Here is a 15,829-nt window from a genome sequence, read left to right as displayed (position 1 = left end):
TGATCCCGTTAATCAAATGACAACTCATGTCTATGGCTAGGAAACTTAACCATCTTTGATTCAACGAGCTAGTCAAGTAGAGGCATACTAGTGACACTATGTTTGTCTATGTATTCACACATGTATTATGTTTCCAGTTAATACAATTCTAGCATGAATAATAAACATTTATCATGATATAAGGAAATAAATAATAACTTTATTATTGCCTCTAGGGCATATTTCCTTCAGTCTCCCACTTGCACTAGAGTCAATAATCTAGTTCACATCGCCATGTGATTTAACACCAATAATTCACATCACCATGTGATTAACACCCATAGTTCACATTGTCATGTGACCAATACCCAAAAGGTTTACTAGAGTCAATAATCTAGTTCACATCGCTATGTGATTAACACCCAAAGAGTACTAAGGTGTGATCATGTTTTGCTTGTGAGATAATTTTAGTCAACGAGTCTGTCACATTCAGATCCGTAAGTATTTTGCAAATTTCTATGTCTACAATGCTCTCCACGGAGCTACTTTAGCTAATTGCTCCCACTTTCAATATGTATCTAGACCGAGACTTAGAGTCATCTAGATTAGTGTCAAAACTTGCATCGATGTAACCCTTTACGACGAACCTTTTTGTCACCTCCATAATCGAGAAACATATCCTTATTCCCTTAAGGATAATTTTGACCGCTGTCGAGTGATCTACTCCTAGATCACTATTGTACTCCCTAAAATCAGTGCAGGGTATACAATAGATCTGGCACATAGCATGGCATACTTTATAGAACCTATGGCTGAGGCATAGGGAATGACTTTCATTCTCTTTCTATCTTCTGCCGTGGTCGGGCTTTGAGTCTTACTCAATTTCACACCTTTGTAATACAGGTAAGAACTCTTTCTTTAACTGTTTCATTTTGAACTACTTCAAAATCTTGTCAAGGTATGTACTCATTGAAAAAACTTATCAAGCGTTTTGATCTATCTCTATAGATCTTGATGCTCAATATGTAAGCAGCTTCACCGAGGTCTTTCTTTGAGAAACTCCTTTCAAACACTCCTTTATGCTCTGCAGAATAATTCTACATTATTTCCGATCAATAATATGTCATTCACATATACTTATCAGAAATGTTGTAGTGCTCCCACTCACTTTCTTGTAAATACAGGCTTCACCGCAAGTCTGTATAAAACTATATGCTTTGATCAACTTATCAAAGCGTATATTCCAACTCCGAGATGCTTGCACCAGTCCATAGATAGATCGCTGGAGCTTGCATATTTTGTTAGCACCTTTAGGATTGACAAAACCTTCTGGTTGCATCATATACAACTCTTCTTTAATAAATCCATTAAGGAATGCAATTTTGTTTATCCATTTGCCAAATTTCATAAAATGCGACAATTGCTAACATGATTCGGACAGACTTAAGCATAGATACGAGTGAGAAACTCTCATCGTAGTCAACACCTTGAACTTGTTGGAAACCTTTTTGCGACAATTCTAGCTTTGTAGATAGTAACACTACTATCAACGTCTGTCTTCCTCTTGAAGATCCATTTATTTTCTATGGCTTGCCGATCATCGGGCAAGTCAACCAAAGTCCATACTTTGTTCTCATACATGGATCCCATCTCAGATTTCATGGCCTCAAACCATTTCGCGGAATCTGGGCTCATCATTGCTTCCTCATAGTTCGTAGGTTTGTCATGGTCAAGTAACATGACCTCCAGAACAAGATTACCGTACCACTCTGGTGCGGATCTCACTCTGGTTTACCTACGAGATTCGGTAGTAACTTGATCTGAAGTTACATGATCATCATCATTAGCTTCCTCACTAATGGGTGTAGTAGTCACAGGAACAGATTTCTGTGATGAACTACTTTACAATAAGGGAGAAGGTACAATTACCTTATCAAGTTCTACTCTCCTCCCACTCACTTCTTTCGAGAGAAACTCCTTCTCTAGAAAGGATCCATTCTTAGCAACGAATGTCTTGCCTTCGGATCTGTGATAGAAGGTGTACCCAACTTTCTCCTTTGGGTATCCTATGAAGACACATTTCTCCGATTTGGGTTTTAGCTTATCAGGATGAAACTTTTTCACATAAGCATCGCAACCCCAAACTTTAAGAAACGACAACTTTGGTTTCTTGCCAAACCACAGTTCATATTGTGTCGTCTCAGCGGACTTAGATGGTGCCCCTTTTTAACGTGAATGCAGCTGTCTTTAATGCATGACCCCAAAACAATAGTGGTAAATCGGTAAGAAACATCATAGATTGTACAATATCCAATAAAGTACGGTTATGACGTTCGGACACACCATTATGCTATGGTGTTCCAGGTGGCACGAATTTGTGAAACTATTCCACATTGTTTTAATTGAGGACCAAACTCGTAACTCAAATATTTGTCTCTGCGATCAGATCATAGAAACCTTATTTTCTTGTCACGATGATTTTCCACTTCACTCTGAAATTCTTTGAACTTTTCAAATGTTTCAGACTTATGTTTCATCAAGTAGATATACCCATATCTGCTCAAATCATCTGTGAAGGTCAGAAAATAATGATACTCTCCGTGAGCCTTAACACTCATCGGACTGCATACATCAGTATGTATTATTTCCAATAAGTCAGTTGCTCACTCCATTGTTCCGGAGAACGGAGTCTTAGTCATCTTGCCCATGAGGCATGGTTCGCAAGCATCAAGTGATTCATAATCAAGTGATTCAAAAAGTCCATCTTTATGGAGTTTCTTCATGCGCTTTACACCGATATGACCCAAACGGCAGTGCCACAAATAAGTTGCACTATCATTATTAACTTTGCATCTTTTGGCATCAATATTATGAATATGTGTATCACTACGATCGAGATCCAACAAACTATTTCATTGGGTGTATGACCATCAAAGGTTTTATTCATTTAAACAGAACAACAATTATTCTCTGATTTTAAATGAATAACCGTATTGCAATAAACATGATCAAATCATAATCATGCTCAACGCAAACACCAAATAACATTTATTTAGGTTTAACACTAATCCCGAAAGTATAGGGAGTGTGCGATGATGATCATATTAATCTTGGAACCACTTCCAACACTCATCGTCACTTCCCCTTCAACTAGTTTCTGTTTATATAACTCATGTTTCGAGTTACTAATCTTAGCAACTGAACAAGTATCAAATACTCAGGGGCTACTATAAACACTAGTAAGGCACACATCAATAACCTGCATATCAAATATACCCTTGTTCACTTTGCCATCCTTCTTATCCACCAAATATTTAGGACATTTCCACTTCCGGTGACCATTTCCTTTGCAGTGTAAGCACTCAGTTTCAGGCTTTGGTCCAGCTTGGAGCTTCTTCGCGGGAGTGACAACTTGCTTGTCATTCTACTTGAAGTTTCCCTTTCTTTCCCTTTGCCCTTTTCTTGAAACTAGTGGTCTTGTCAATCATCAACACTTGATGCTCTTTCTTGATTTCTACCTTCGTCGATTTCAACATCATGAAGAGCTCGGGAATCATTTTGGTCATCCCTTGCATACTACAGTTCATCATGAAGTTCTAGTAACTTAGTGATGGTGACTAGAGAATTCTGTCAATCACTATCTTATCTGGAAGATTAACTCCCACTTGATTCAAGCGATTGTAGTACCCAGACAATCTGAGCACATTCTCACTAGTTGAGCGATTCTCCTCCATCTTTTAGCTATAGAACTTGTTGGAGAGTTCCTATCCCTCAACTCGGGTATTTGCTTGAAATATTAACTTCAATTCCTAGAACATCTCATATGGTCCATGACGTTCAAAACGTCTTTGAAGTCCTGATTCTAAGCCGTTAAGCATGGTGCACTAAACTATCAAGTAGCCATCATTATGAGCTAGCCAAACATTCATAACGTCTGCATCTGCTCTTGCAATAGGTTTGTCACCTAGCGGTGCATCAAGGACATAATTCTTCTGTGTAGTAATGAGGATAAACCTCAGATCACGGATCCAATCTGCATCATTGCTACTAACATCTTTCAACATAGTTTTCTCTAGGAACATATCAAAATAAACATATGAAAGCAACAAGGCGAGCTATTAATCTACAACATAACTTGCAAAATACTACCAGGACTAAGTTCATGATAAATTTAAGTTCAATTAATCATATTACTTAAGAACTCCTACTTAGACAGACATCTCTCTAGTCATCTAAGTGATCACGTGATCCAAATCAACTAAACCATGTCCGATCATCACGTGAGATGGAGTAGTTTTCAATGGTGAACATCACTATGTTGATCATATCTACTATATGATTCACGCTCAACCTTTCGGTCTCCGTGTTCCGAGGCCATATCTGCATATGCTAGGCTCGTCAAGTTTAACCTGAGTATTCCGCGTGTGCAAAACTGGCTTGCACCCGTTGTAGATGGACGTGGAGCTTATCACACCCGATCATCACCTGGTGTCTGGGCACGACGAACTTTGGCAACAGTGCATACTTAGGGAGAACACTTCTTGATAATTAGTGAGAGATCATCTTAAAATGCTACCGTCAATCAAAGCAAGATAAGATGCATAAAGGATAAACATCACATGCAATCAATAAAAGTAATATGATATGGCCATCATCATCTTGTGCTTGTGATGTCCATCTCCGAAGCACCATCATGATCACCATCGTCACCGGCGCGACACCTTGATCTCCATCATAGCATCATTGTCGTCTCGCCAACTATTGCTTCTACGACTATCGCTACCGCTTAGTGATAAAGTAAAGCAATTACATGGCGATTGCATTGCATACAATAAAGCGACAACCATATGGCTCCTGCCAGTTGCCGATAACTTGGTTACAAAACATGATCATCTCATACAATAAAATATAGCATCATGTCTTGACCATATCACATCACAACATGCCCTGCAAAAACAAGTTAGACGTCCTCTACTTTGTTGTTGCAAGTTTTACGTGGCTGCTATGGGCTGAGCAAGAACCGTTCTTACCTACGCATCAAAACCACAACGATAGTTCGTCAAATTAGTGTTGTTTTAACCTTCGCAAGGATCGGGCGTAGCCACACTCGGTTCAACTAAAGTTGGAGAAACTGACACCCGCCAGCCACCTATGTGCAAAGCATGTTGGTAGAACCAGTCTCGCGTAAGCGTACGCGTAATGTCGGTCTGGACCCCTTCATCCAACAATACCGCCGAACCAAAGTATGACATGCTGGTAAGCAGTATGACTTATATCGCCCACAACTCGCTTGTGTTCTACTCGTGCATATAACATCTACGCATAAAACCTGGCTCTGATACCACTGTTCGGGAACGTAGTAATTTCAAAAAAATTCCTACGCACATGCAAGATCATGGTGATGTATAGCAACGAGAGGGGGAGTGTATCTGCATACCCTTGAAGATCACTAAGCGGAAGCGTTTATCAATGCGGTTGATGTAGTCGTACGTCTTCACGATCCGACCGATCCAAGTACCGAACCCACGGCACCTCCGAGTTCTGCACACGTTTAGCTCGATGACGTCCTCGCCTTCTCGATCTAGCAAGACGGGTGAAGTAGTAGATGAGTTCCAGCAGCACGACAACGTGGTGACGGTGTTGGTCAAGAACAATCTCCACAGGGCTTCGCCTAAACACTATGGAAACTATGACGGAGGATAAACTAGAGGGGACGGGGTTGCCGGCACACGGCTTGCTGTTTCTTGATGTGTTTTTGGTGCTAGCCCTGCCCCTCTATTTATATGTTGAGCCTTGGGGTCGAAACTTGGAGTAAAAGCCTCCACAAAGTCGGTTTCACCCGAAAGGCAAGAGTCCTTCTCGGACTCCAGGGCCAGACGCCAGGGTTCCCGGCGTCTGGACCCAGACGCCAGGGTTCCCGGCGTCTGGACCCAGATGCCAGGGACCCTAGCGTCTAGCCCCTGGACTCCGCAAAACTTCCTTTTGCGCTTTCCAAAAACCTTGTGGCCTTTTCCCTTTGGCCCAAATAACGTGTTCTCGTACCCAAACATTTCGGGAAACATCCGGAACCCCTTCCGGTGAATTCCGGAACCCTTCCGGAGATCAAACACTATTATCCCATATATCAAACTTTATCTCCGGACCATTCGGGAGTTCCTCGTCATGTCCATGATCTCATCCTGGACTTCGAACAACATTCGGTTACCAACATACATAACTCATATAATACTATATCGTCAACGAAACGTTAAGCGTGCGGACCCTATGGCTTCGAGAACTATGTTGACATGACCGAGACACGTTTCCGGTCAATAACCAATAGCGGGACCTGGATGCCCATATTGGCTCCCACATATTCTACGAAGATCTTTATCGGTCAAACCGCATAACAACATACGTTGTTCCCTTTGTCATAGGTATGTTACTTGCCCGAGATTCGATCGTCGGTATCTCAATACCTAGTTCAATCTCGTTACCGGCAAGTCTCTTTACTCGTTCCGTAATACATCATCTCACAACTAACTCATTAGTTGTAATGCTTGCAAGGCTTATAGTGATGTGCATTACCGAGAGGGCCCAGAGATACCTCTCTGACAATCGGAATGAGAAAACCTAATCTCGAAATACGCCAACCCAACATGTACCTTTGGAGACACCTTTAGTACTCCTTTATAATCACCCAGTTACGTTGTGACGTTTGGTAGCACCCAAAGTGTTCCTCTGGTAAACGGGAGTTGCATAATATCATAGTTACAGGAACATGTATAAGTCATGAAGAAAGAAATAGGAACATACTAAACGATCAAGTGCTAGGCTAACGGAATGGGTCAAGTCAATCACATCATTCTCCTAATGATGTGATCCCGTTAATCAAATGACAACTCATGTCTATTGCTAGGAAACTTAACCATCTTTGATTCAACGAGCTAGTCAAATAGAGGCATACTAGTGACACTATGTTTGTCTATGTATTCACACATGTATTATGTTTCTGGTTAATACAATTCTAGCATGAATAATAAACATTTATCATGATATAAGGAAATAAATAATAACTTTATTATTGCCTCTAGGGCATATTTCCTTCACGAATACCACCTTCCAATATATCAATCTTTACCTCTCGACCATTTCGAGACTCCTCTTCATGTCCGTGATCTCATCTGGGACTCCGAACAAACTTCGGTCACCAAAACACATAACTCATAATACAAATCGTCATCGAACATTAAGCGTGTGGACCCTACGGGTTCGAGAACTATGTATACATGATCGAGACACATCTCCAATCAAAAACCAATAGGGAACCTTTATGCTCATATTGGCTCCTACATATTCTATGAAGATCTTTATCGGTCAAACGGCATAACAACATACGTTGTTCCCTTTGTCATCGGTATGTTACTTTCCCGAGATTCGATCGTCGGTATCTTCATACCTAGTTCAATCTCGTTACCGGCAAGTCTCTTTACTCGTTGCATAATGCTTCATCCCGCAACTAACTCATTAGTCACATTGCTTGCAAGGCTTATAGTGATGAGCATTACCGAGAGGGCCCAGAGATACCTCTCCGATACACGGAGTGACAAATCCTAATCTCGATCTATGCCAACCCAACAAACACCTTCGGAGACACCTGTGGAGCATCTTTATAATCACCCAGTTACGTTGTGATGTTTGATAGCACACAAGGTGTTCCTCCGGTATTCGGGAGTTGCATAATCTCATAGTCAGAGGAACATGTATAATTCATGAAGAAAGCAATAGCAATAAAACTTACCGATCATTATGGTAAGTTAATGGATGGGCCTTGTCCATCACATCATTCTCTAATGATGTGATCTCGTTCATCAAATGACAACACATGTCTATGGTCAGGAAACATAACCATCTTTGATTAACGAGCTAGTCAAGTAGAGGCATACTAGGGACACTTTGTTTTGTCTATGTATTCACACATGTATCAAGTTTCCGGTTAATACAATTCTAGCATGAATAATTAACATTTATCATGATATAAGGAAATATAAATAACAACTTTATTATTGCCTCTAGGGCATATTTCCTTCAACTTGTGCACAACCTACTAAGAAAAAATGCAACGACTTCTATCCCAAGTATGCTATATGTATGGTATTCCTATGATACAATCCAAGATGATCGAGTATGACAATCTTAATGTTGTATGATGTTATGGTTCTTGCTTAAAAGCTCTTTGCTTATCTATTCTCTTTTGCTTAAAAGCTTGTTTGGCTCTTTCTCTTTTGAGCTCTTTTGATGGCCACTCATGCAAAACTTCATGAACCAAGCTAGCAATTGTATATATGCTATGACAACCTTGTGACACAAGAGATGATACCAAGATATTAACACCATGATGATGATATATGCAATGCTCGCTAATGTGCACAAGTGACGTTGCCGGCAATACTCAAAGGCTAGTCTCGATGGGTAAGCGACGCAAAAGGAAGGCTATGGGGTTATCAATGCAATGGCATGGAATAGACAAAGATGTCGTCGAGATTACCGCCAATGGTTTGTCTTGTGTAAGCAAGGTCGGATGATGATGAAGTGGTCGATGTCATAGTGCACGATCTTCAGTATGTTGGTGAAGATGCCACTGCACCACAATCGGAGTTTGCGAAATAGAGGAAGTCATTGAAGACACACAAATTTTCTATCAAGGCCGGAGGTTCGGAAGGTCTGGGGGCCGGAGGTTCTGGGACGGCTGGAAGGTCCGGTGGCCAGAAGTTCCGAGCGGGGCCGGAAGTTCTGGGGGTCGCGATTCTGCCAAGAACAGGGAATTTGGGGATTGGGGATTTTGGCGGAAAAACTTTGGGAAAAATCCAAATCCGAAGGGGAGAAGAAAAATTGGGTGGATGGAAGGGTGGGGAAGCTAGATCTACGTGCCACACGTGAAATCCATGGATCAAATCCAACAAAACTTCATCACACCAACAAATCACAAAATTTTTGGGAGGGCTATTTTTGTGGGTATTTTCAAAATTGGGACGAATCACAACGAAATTAGGCTAGAAAACAAAGAGGGAGGCTCCAAAATCATGATCAATGTGGCTCATGATACCAAGATGATGTAGGGTAGAACCCTAGATGCCCGATCTTTCACGATTGGAGCGGACACCGCGATGAACACAAAGAACACGAGGGGAAAACGAGGGAAAGCACGGGAGAAATCAATCAAACCAACAAGATTCGATTACACATGTGCTAGATCCTCGAAACACAAAGAGATACACGATCCAAAGTCAACAAGGGACGATTATTAGAGGTGGTAGTTCTTCTCTGTGAGGAGGTCTTGAGGGGTCTTCCCATGAAAGGGTCTTGAATCCAAGGTGAATCTTCTCCGAAGAGGGAGTGGTCTCTCTTGGTGGAGTAGATCCGAATGGATGAGCAAAGCTCTATCTCAAATGAGCTAAACCAATGCTAACCCTAAAACATAGGTAAAAGAACAATATATATAGTCTTGGGGGTGAAAGGGTACATGAGCCTCGGCCCAAGTCACTACGCGCAGGCAGGGCCGGAAGTTCCGGGCGGGGATGGAAGTTCCGGGCCAGGTTCCGGGGAGGGTCCGGCCTAACCAGAGAGTTGACACGGTGGGAGCTGAGCTGGCGTCCGGGGGCAGGAAGGTCTAGGCCAAGTTCCGGTCAGGTTCCGGGCTAACCAGAGAGTTGTCGCTCTCGGGCTTGTCTGGGACGATGGAGGCCGGAAGTTCCAAGGTGGTCGGAGGTTCCGGGGGCCGGAAGTTCTGGGCTGAACAGAGAGTTGACGCCTGTTTCTTCTTCTTCAGCACTCGGCTCCGTGGATTGTGCGTTGTACCTGATCACACATAGTGTCTCTGACTTAGGTAGCAGCCATGTCTCACTCGAATGTAAGGGAAGCTCAAGTAGGAGTGATGTCACCTTGTATTGAATAGCACATGCTCGAGCTCTTGTCATGGGTCCACTTGGAGCTTGGGTAGTCGAAGTAGTGTCCATGAGGATGACCGTGGGATGCTCCGCATCACTTTACCAAGGTCTCCTGTTTTACCAAGGTCATAAAGGAGGAAGAGGGAGAACAACGACCCCCTACAACAACAGTGGGTTCATCTCTCAAGTGTTTGTATATATGGTTTACACTCACTCGCTCACTGTAATTTCACTTGTCAGTGATGGTCGTCCTTCACCTTCTCCTCATGCTTTACCAAACACTAGTACAACGAGGTGCTATACTAATGGTTTTTAACCTTTTCCACGACGACATTTGGAACCGTCGCCAAGTGAATGACTGTGATAGGGGAGGGGGGGTCCTTCCCACACGACCCAGAAACCATCGGGATAGGGAGCCACCCAGACACTGCATCATTGCAACTCATTTGTGCTTGCATTGCCATCGCAGTCGGTATTCTATGGTGCTACGTTCACGATGCGCAACCCATCACAAACGGTTCACGATTATGGAATGCGTATGGTAAGAAGACAATTACATACATTCTCTTTCCCAAACCGTATGCAATAACTAATTAAGAAGATTAGCTAATCATCGTACGAGTGTCGGACAGGATTACGAAACATCGAACCGTCGTAACATCGTCGTACATGACAACTATCGCACATGCTATTCTGTGGTGCAACGTTTACGATGCATACCACATCAGAAACAAATCATGGTTGTGAATCGTGTATGATAAGGAAACTATCACAAACGTTTAGTTTACCTGCACCGTTTGTGATATTGTCTGACATGGCACACGCTTTGCAACACTAGTGCAGAACCGGGCAATAGCACCGGTTCGTAAGGCCCTTCAGTGCCGGTTCCATAACCGACACTAAAGTGTGGGCACTAAAGCCCCCCCCCCCTTTAGTACCGGTTCAGCATGAACCGGTGCTAAAGGGAAACCACGTGGCACGAGCCAGCTCCAGGGGCCTGGAGCCCTTTAGTACCGGTTGGTAAGACCAACCGGTACTATAAGGTTTGGGGGGTTTTAGTTTTATGATTTCTTTTTCATTTAATTTTGTATTTCTATTTTAATTCTTTTTCGTTTGCTGGTATTTTATGATACTACACATTGTACACGTTATGCACACACACACACACACACACACACACACACACACACACACACACACATATATATATATATATATATATATATATATATATATATATAATTTCTAGTAGAACCAATCATGCATATATATATCATCAATGTCTCACAAACCATCATATTAATTAATTCACACATACACACATGTATAGCCATATACAATTTCTCCTACATATGCATGTTGCCTTCGGAGCCAGTGGCATTATAGCCTAATTGGTGCCTTCGGAGCACGATGACAATTGGAAGTGGTTTTCATGGGGGCGGTAGCGGGTAATAGTATTCTCCCTTCGGATTTATGACCTGGTCGAGCAAAAATCCCGCTATTTCCTCTTGAACTGCTTCTACGCGCTCCGTTTCTAGGAGCTTCGCCCGCACCTCTCTGAACTATTAAGAAGGAGATCAATATGCATGTGTATTAGTTGTGTGACTAGATATCGATAATGGTGTAAAAATTGTGAATAGTGTTTTGACAAGCGTACCCATTCCTGTCTTTGAGATCTGATCCTTTCGGACGCCATCATGCGAATGTTCTCGCAAACGCAGAATGCACACAGATCAGTCCCCTGCGCCTGCTTCAGGGCCTTTACGAGAATGGAATTTGATCAGATAATAATTAATCAAGCATGATAATTAAAGAGATGGCAACTAGCTAGCTAGCTAGTACTACTTAATTACTTACCTTGGGTCTTCCCCATTTAAGCTTTTCTTTCCATTCGCCGTCCGTGACCCTGATGAACCTTGCCCAAGCCCTGCCCGCCGAAAAAGAAAATGAATAAAGGGGTTATTAAATAGTTCATATCATGAAATGACGAACTAAATAGGCTGAGATATATAGTTAATAATGATTGAAATTACCTGTTGACTATCCCAAACAAGATGTTATAGTCAGTTTTTTCTTTGAGTAGTGAGTCCAGTATTTCAACTGTTCCGGCGTCAACTTTAATGATACACAAGACCCAGTGATATCTGCATGCACACATGTTTGCATGTCTTAATTAAGCGGGCATATGTAAGCAAAAACATGTAGCTAGCTAGTAGGCAAAAACAGAGAATTTGTAGTACAAGACAGTCTGACTCACTGGAAGTTGTAAGGAAGTAGTATATCTTCATTGTATTTGAGGCGCTTCAAGAACTCTAGCATGCTGTCCTCTACGGCCTTTTGATGACGTTCATCTATTTTCCATGTGTATTCATTAACGGTGTTTGGGTCAATGAACCCAATGCCATAGCGTCCACCTTTTCTCATTTCATACATCTTCATCCTGCATATAATACCACAGAAAAGAATATAGTGAGGATAATTACAGGTAATGATAAGGATCACTATAGCTAGCTTGAGACTTAAATTACAGAAAGAAATCACTTACAGACAATAGCAACTGACGATAGATTTGTCGAGTGCGTCTTGATTGTATAACTAAAACAGTTCAGAATACTCAACGAACACAGCTTTCTCATGGTAGTAATGATCCTCCTTGACATTCACCATGAGGGACAATCGATCGGAAATCTTGGTAATGTTCATGTACCATTGATGCAATTCATACATTCTCGTTGGGAGGTTCTTGACCTTGTCTGGCTCAACCAAAGGTTGGCCCCGGACATATTTCCGTTTTATTTCATTCTCTCTAAGCACAGGCATGGGCTCGATCTCGAGGAGTTGTCCAACAGTGATTTTGAGAACTTCAGCCTGCATTATATGCTCCTCCGTTATTACCATATTGCCCACCTCAGGAACGTAAACTGTTTGCCCACAATAATATTGGGCGCGCGTACTGTCACGTGTTGTTGGCACAACAAGCGAGGGGATCGATTGCACCGCCTGTTCTCCCAGCTGGGGAATGGTTTTCCCGCATTTTTTGGCAGCTGCTTCTTGTTTGCTCGATCCCGAGCTCGCCTCCTTACGTACACGTGCTCGATTTAACTTCCTGATGTGGTGCTCATAGTCTGTGTCAACAGGCTTGGGAGCTGGTGGTTGAGCCATACGAATGAAGTGGTCAATCGTTTCCTCAGGCACTTTCTCCCTCGGACTTCGATATGGCTGCGATTTCCTCCTCGGACCTGTCATAAGCCCTCTGCGGAAGAGGCGTGAGGCTTGGACCATATTTATATCGCTTGCCTCCGCCTGTACTTCCTGTACTACCTCGACTCGTACCGCTACGCACCATAGCTGCGGGGTGTCTCTTCTGTGATTGCTGAGGCGGCGGAGACGGCTGACGGGGCTGAGTTGGACGAGGAGGAGTGGCTGCCTGAAGCTGTGCCGGACTTGGAGGAGGAGTGGCCTGAGGTTGTGCCGGACTTGGAGGAGGAGTGGATGTCTGACACTGTGGCGGACTTGGAGGAGGAGGGGTGGCCTGACACTTTGCCAGACTTGGAGGAGGAGTGGCCTGACACTTTGCCGGACTTGGTGGACTTCCAGGAGCGGGAGACTGCTGACTCGGTGGCGGACTTCGACGAGGAGTCGGCTGACGCGGTGTCGGTGGCCTTCGAATGATGATGCAATCCTTTTTCCATAGGATGATACGATGTTTGGCATCTCCGAGAAAGCGCTTGTCATCACCTCCAGGATAGTCAAGCTCCAGCTCCGAATATGGGTCCACCACCTCATCAACCAAGACACGAGCATAGCCCGCTGGAATCGGGTTGCAATGGAAGGTTGCCTCGGGGGGATTTGTAAAAGCAACGGCGTCCGCCACCTTCATGGATATGTTCTTCATTTTGACGTGTAGCTCGCAGCTAGTGTTCTCCGTGATGTCATCCACGGGGTATCTACCCAGCATTGCGTCGTCCGGGGTGGAACCCACGCTGCTTCTCGGCATGAATGGGGCGGTGCTATCCAATGCTGGATCATTCGCTAGCTGCTGCAGCTGCTGAGACCCCCTTTGCTGGGTAAGTGAGTCGATCTGCTCCTGCTGCCACTGGAATTTGACTACCAATTCCGCTTGACTTGCTTCTAGGCCTTGAAGGCGTTCATAGTCCCGCTTCCTCTGCTCCTCCTCCATCCTCCTCTTCTTCTCCTCCACAATCTTCTTTCTCGCACGGGTTCTATAGTCAGTGTTCCAGTCTGAGAACCCCTCATACCACGGAATAGCGCCCTTGCCTCGTGTTCTTCCCGGGTGTTCAGGATTTCCCAGGGCACGCGTAAGCTTGTCGTTCTCTCTGTTGGGCTGGAACACCCCCGATCGTGCCTCTTCTATTGCAACAAGTATCGCATCGTCGGCTCCCTTCAGACTTGCCCTCGTCGAAACATTGCCTGTCTTCGGGTCCAACTCCCCCCCATGCGCATAGAACCAAGTCCTGACCCTGGGGGGCCAACTCTTAGTAACCGGAGTGGCACCTGCATCCTCCATCTCTTTCTCAGACTTATCCCACTTAGGCATTGCCACCGCATAGCCACCTGGCCCCAGCTTATGGAACTTATCCTTTTTTTCAGCATTCTTCTTGTTTATTCTCGACCGTTCCTTAGCTAATTCCGAATCCTTGAATTTCACGAAATCGTCCCAATGAGCACGTTGGTTCTCTAGTGTTCCCTCGAATACTGGAGTCTTCCTTCCTCCCTTGACGTACTTGTCCCATTCACGATTCTTGTGGTTCTTGAATGCAACCGCCATCTTCCTAAGAGCAGCGTCCTTGACTTTCTGCACATCTGCTTCTGTGAAATGATCTGGTAGGGTGAAATGTTCCATGAGAGTATCCCAAAGCAGATCTTTTTGATTCTTGTCGACAAAAGTAACATCTGGACATGGAGCAGCGTCCTCTTTGCCTTTTTGTCTTTTGTCTTTTGCTGGCTCTCTCCATTCTTGAAGGGAGATCGGGAGTTGGTCCTTCACAAGAACTCCGCACTGACGAATGAACTTGTCCGCAATCTTCTTAGGCGCTAATGGTTCACCATTAGGTCTGACTGCCTCGATATTGTACTTTACGCCCTCCTTCAACTTTTTGTTCGGGCCTCGTTTCGTCCTTTTGCCTGAAGATTTGCTCGATCCGGATGGCTGAAAGAACAAAGATTGATTCGTTAATATATCTTCAAGTCATTTAAAACATGTGATGATCACCAGATACCTGCTTACATAAATATATATACCTCGCCGGTCTTTGTTGTTTCAGGATCAACATGTTCTTCGTCATCGTCATAATCGTAGTTCATGACTTCATCAATTCGGTCGTCGCGATCGAATATCATATCACCCTCTCCGGTGTTGTTTAGAAATTCGGAGCCGTCATAATCTTCTTCATTCTGATCATCATTTGGCCCGCGTATCATATCGAACATGGTCTGTTCTCCCTCTCTGTCGGTATTGTCTGCCATAGCTTTTATTTAACTAATTCAAAAGAAATATAAAACAATTTAGTATTCAAATTACATCATCTCGAATAATAGATATAATCTTGAATACTTCGTCTAGAATAATAGATATAATCTCGAATACATCGTCTTGAATAATATATAATATTGAATAGTACATCACTGGCTAGCTAATTAAAGATCGAATACTACAGAAGAATCTAGGACACTCGCGGTTCCTGCGGCGCGGGCAGTGGACACCCAAAGAGAAGGAACCCTCACAGGATCATAGCTGAAGTGAGATCCCCGAAGATACTGCCAGGTATTGGAGAACTTGCCGCCCTCTAACGCAACCATGTAGCGATGGACGTGCTCGTCCTCCTCCCTGACACGGCGACGTACCACCTCCGGCGGGGCCGGGTCCCTCCGCACCGAAACTGGCCCACGCGAACGCCACCGAA

Source organism: Triticum dicoccoides, chromosome 7B (genome assembly GCF_002162155.2).
Source record: "Triticum dicoccoides isolate Atlit2015 ecotype Zavitan chromosome 7B, WEW_v2.0, whole genome shotgun sequence".
Taxonomy (NCBI): Eukaryota; Viridiplantae; Streptophyta; class Magnoliopsida; order Poales; family Poaceae; genus Triticum; species Triticum dicoccoides.
The sequence above is the reverse complement of the archived record's forward strand: the minus strand, read 5'-3'. Positions refer to the sequence as shown.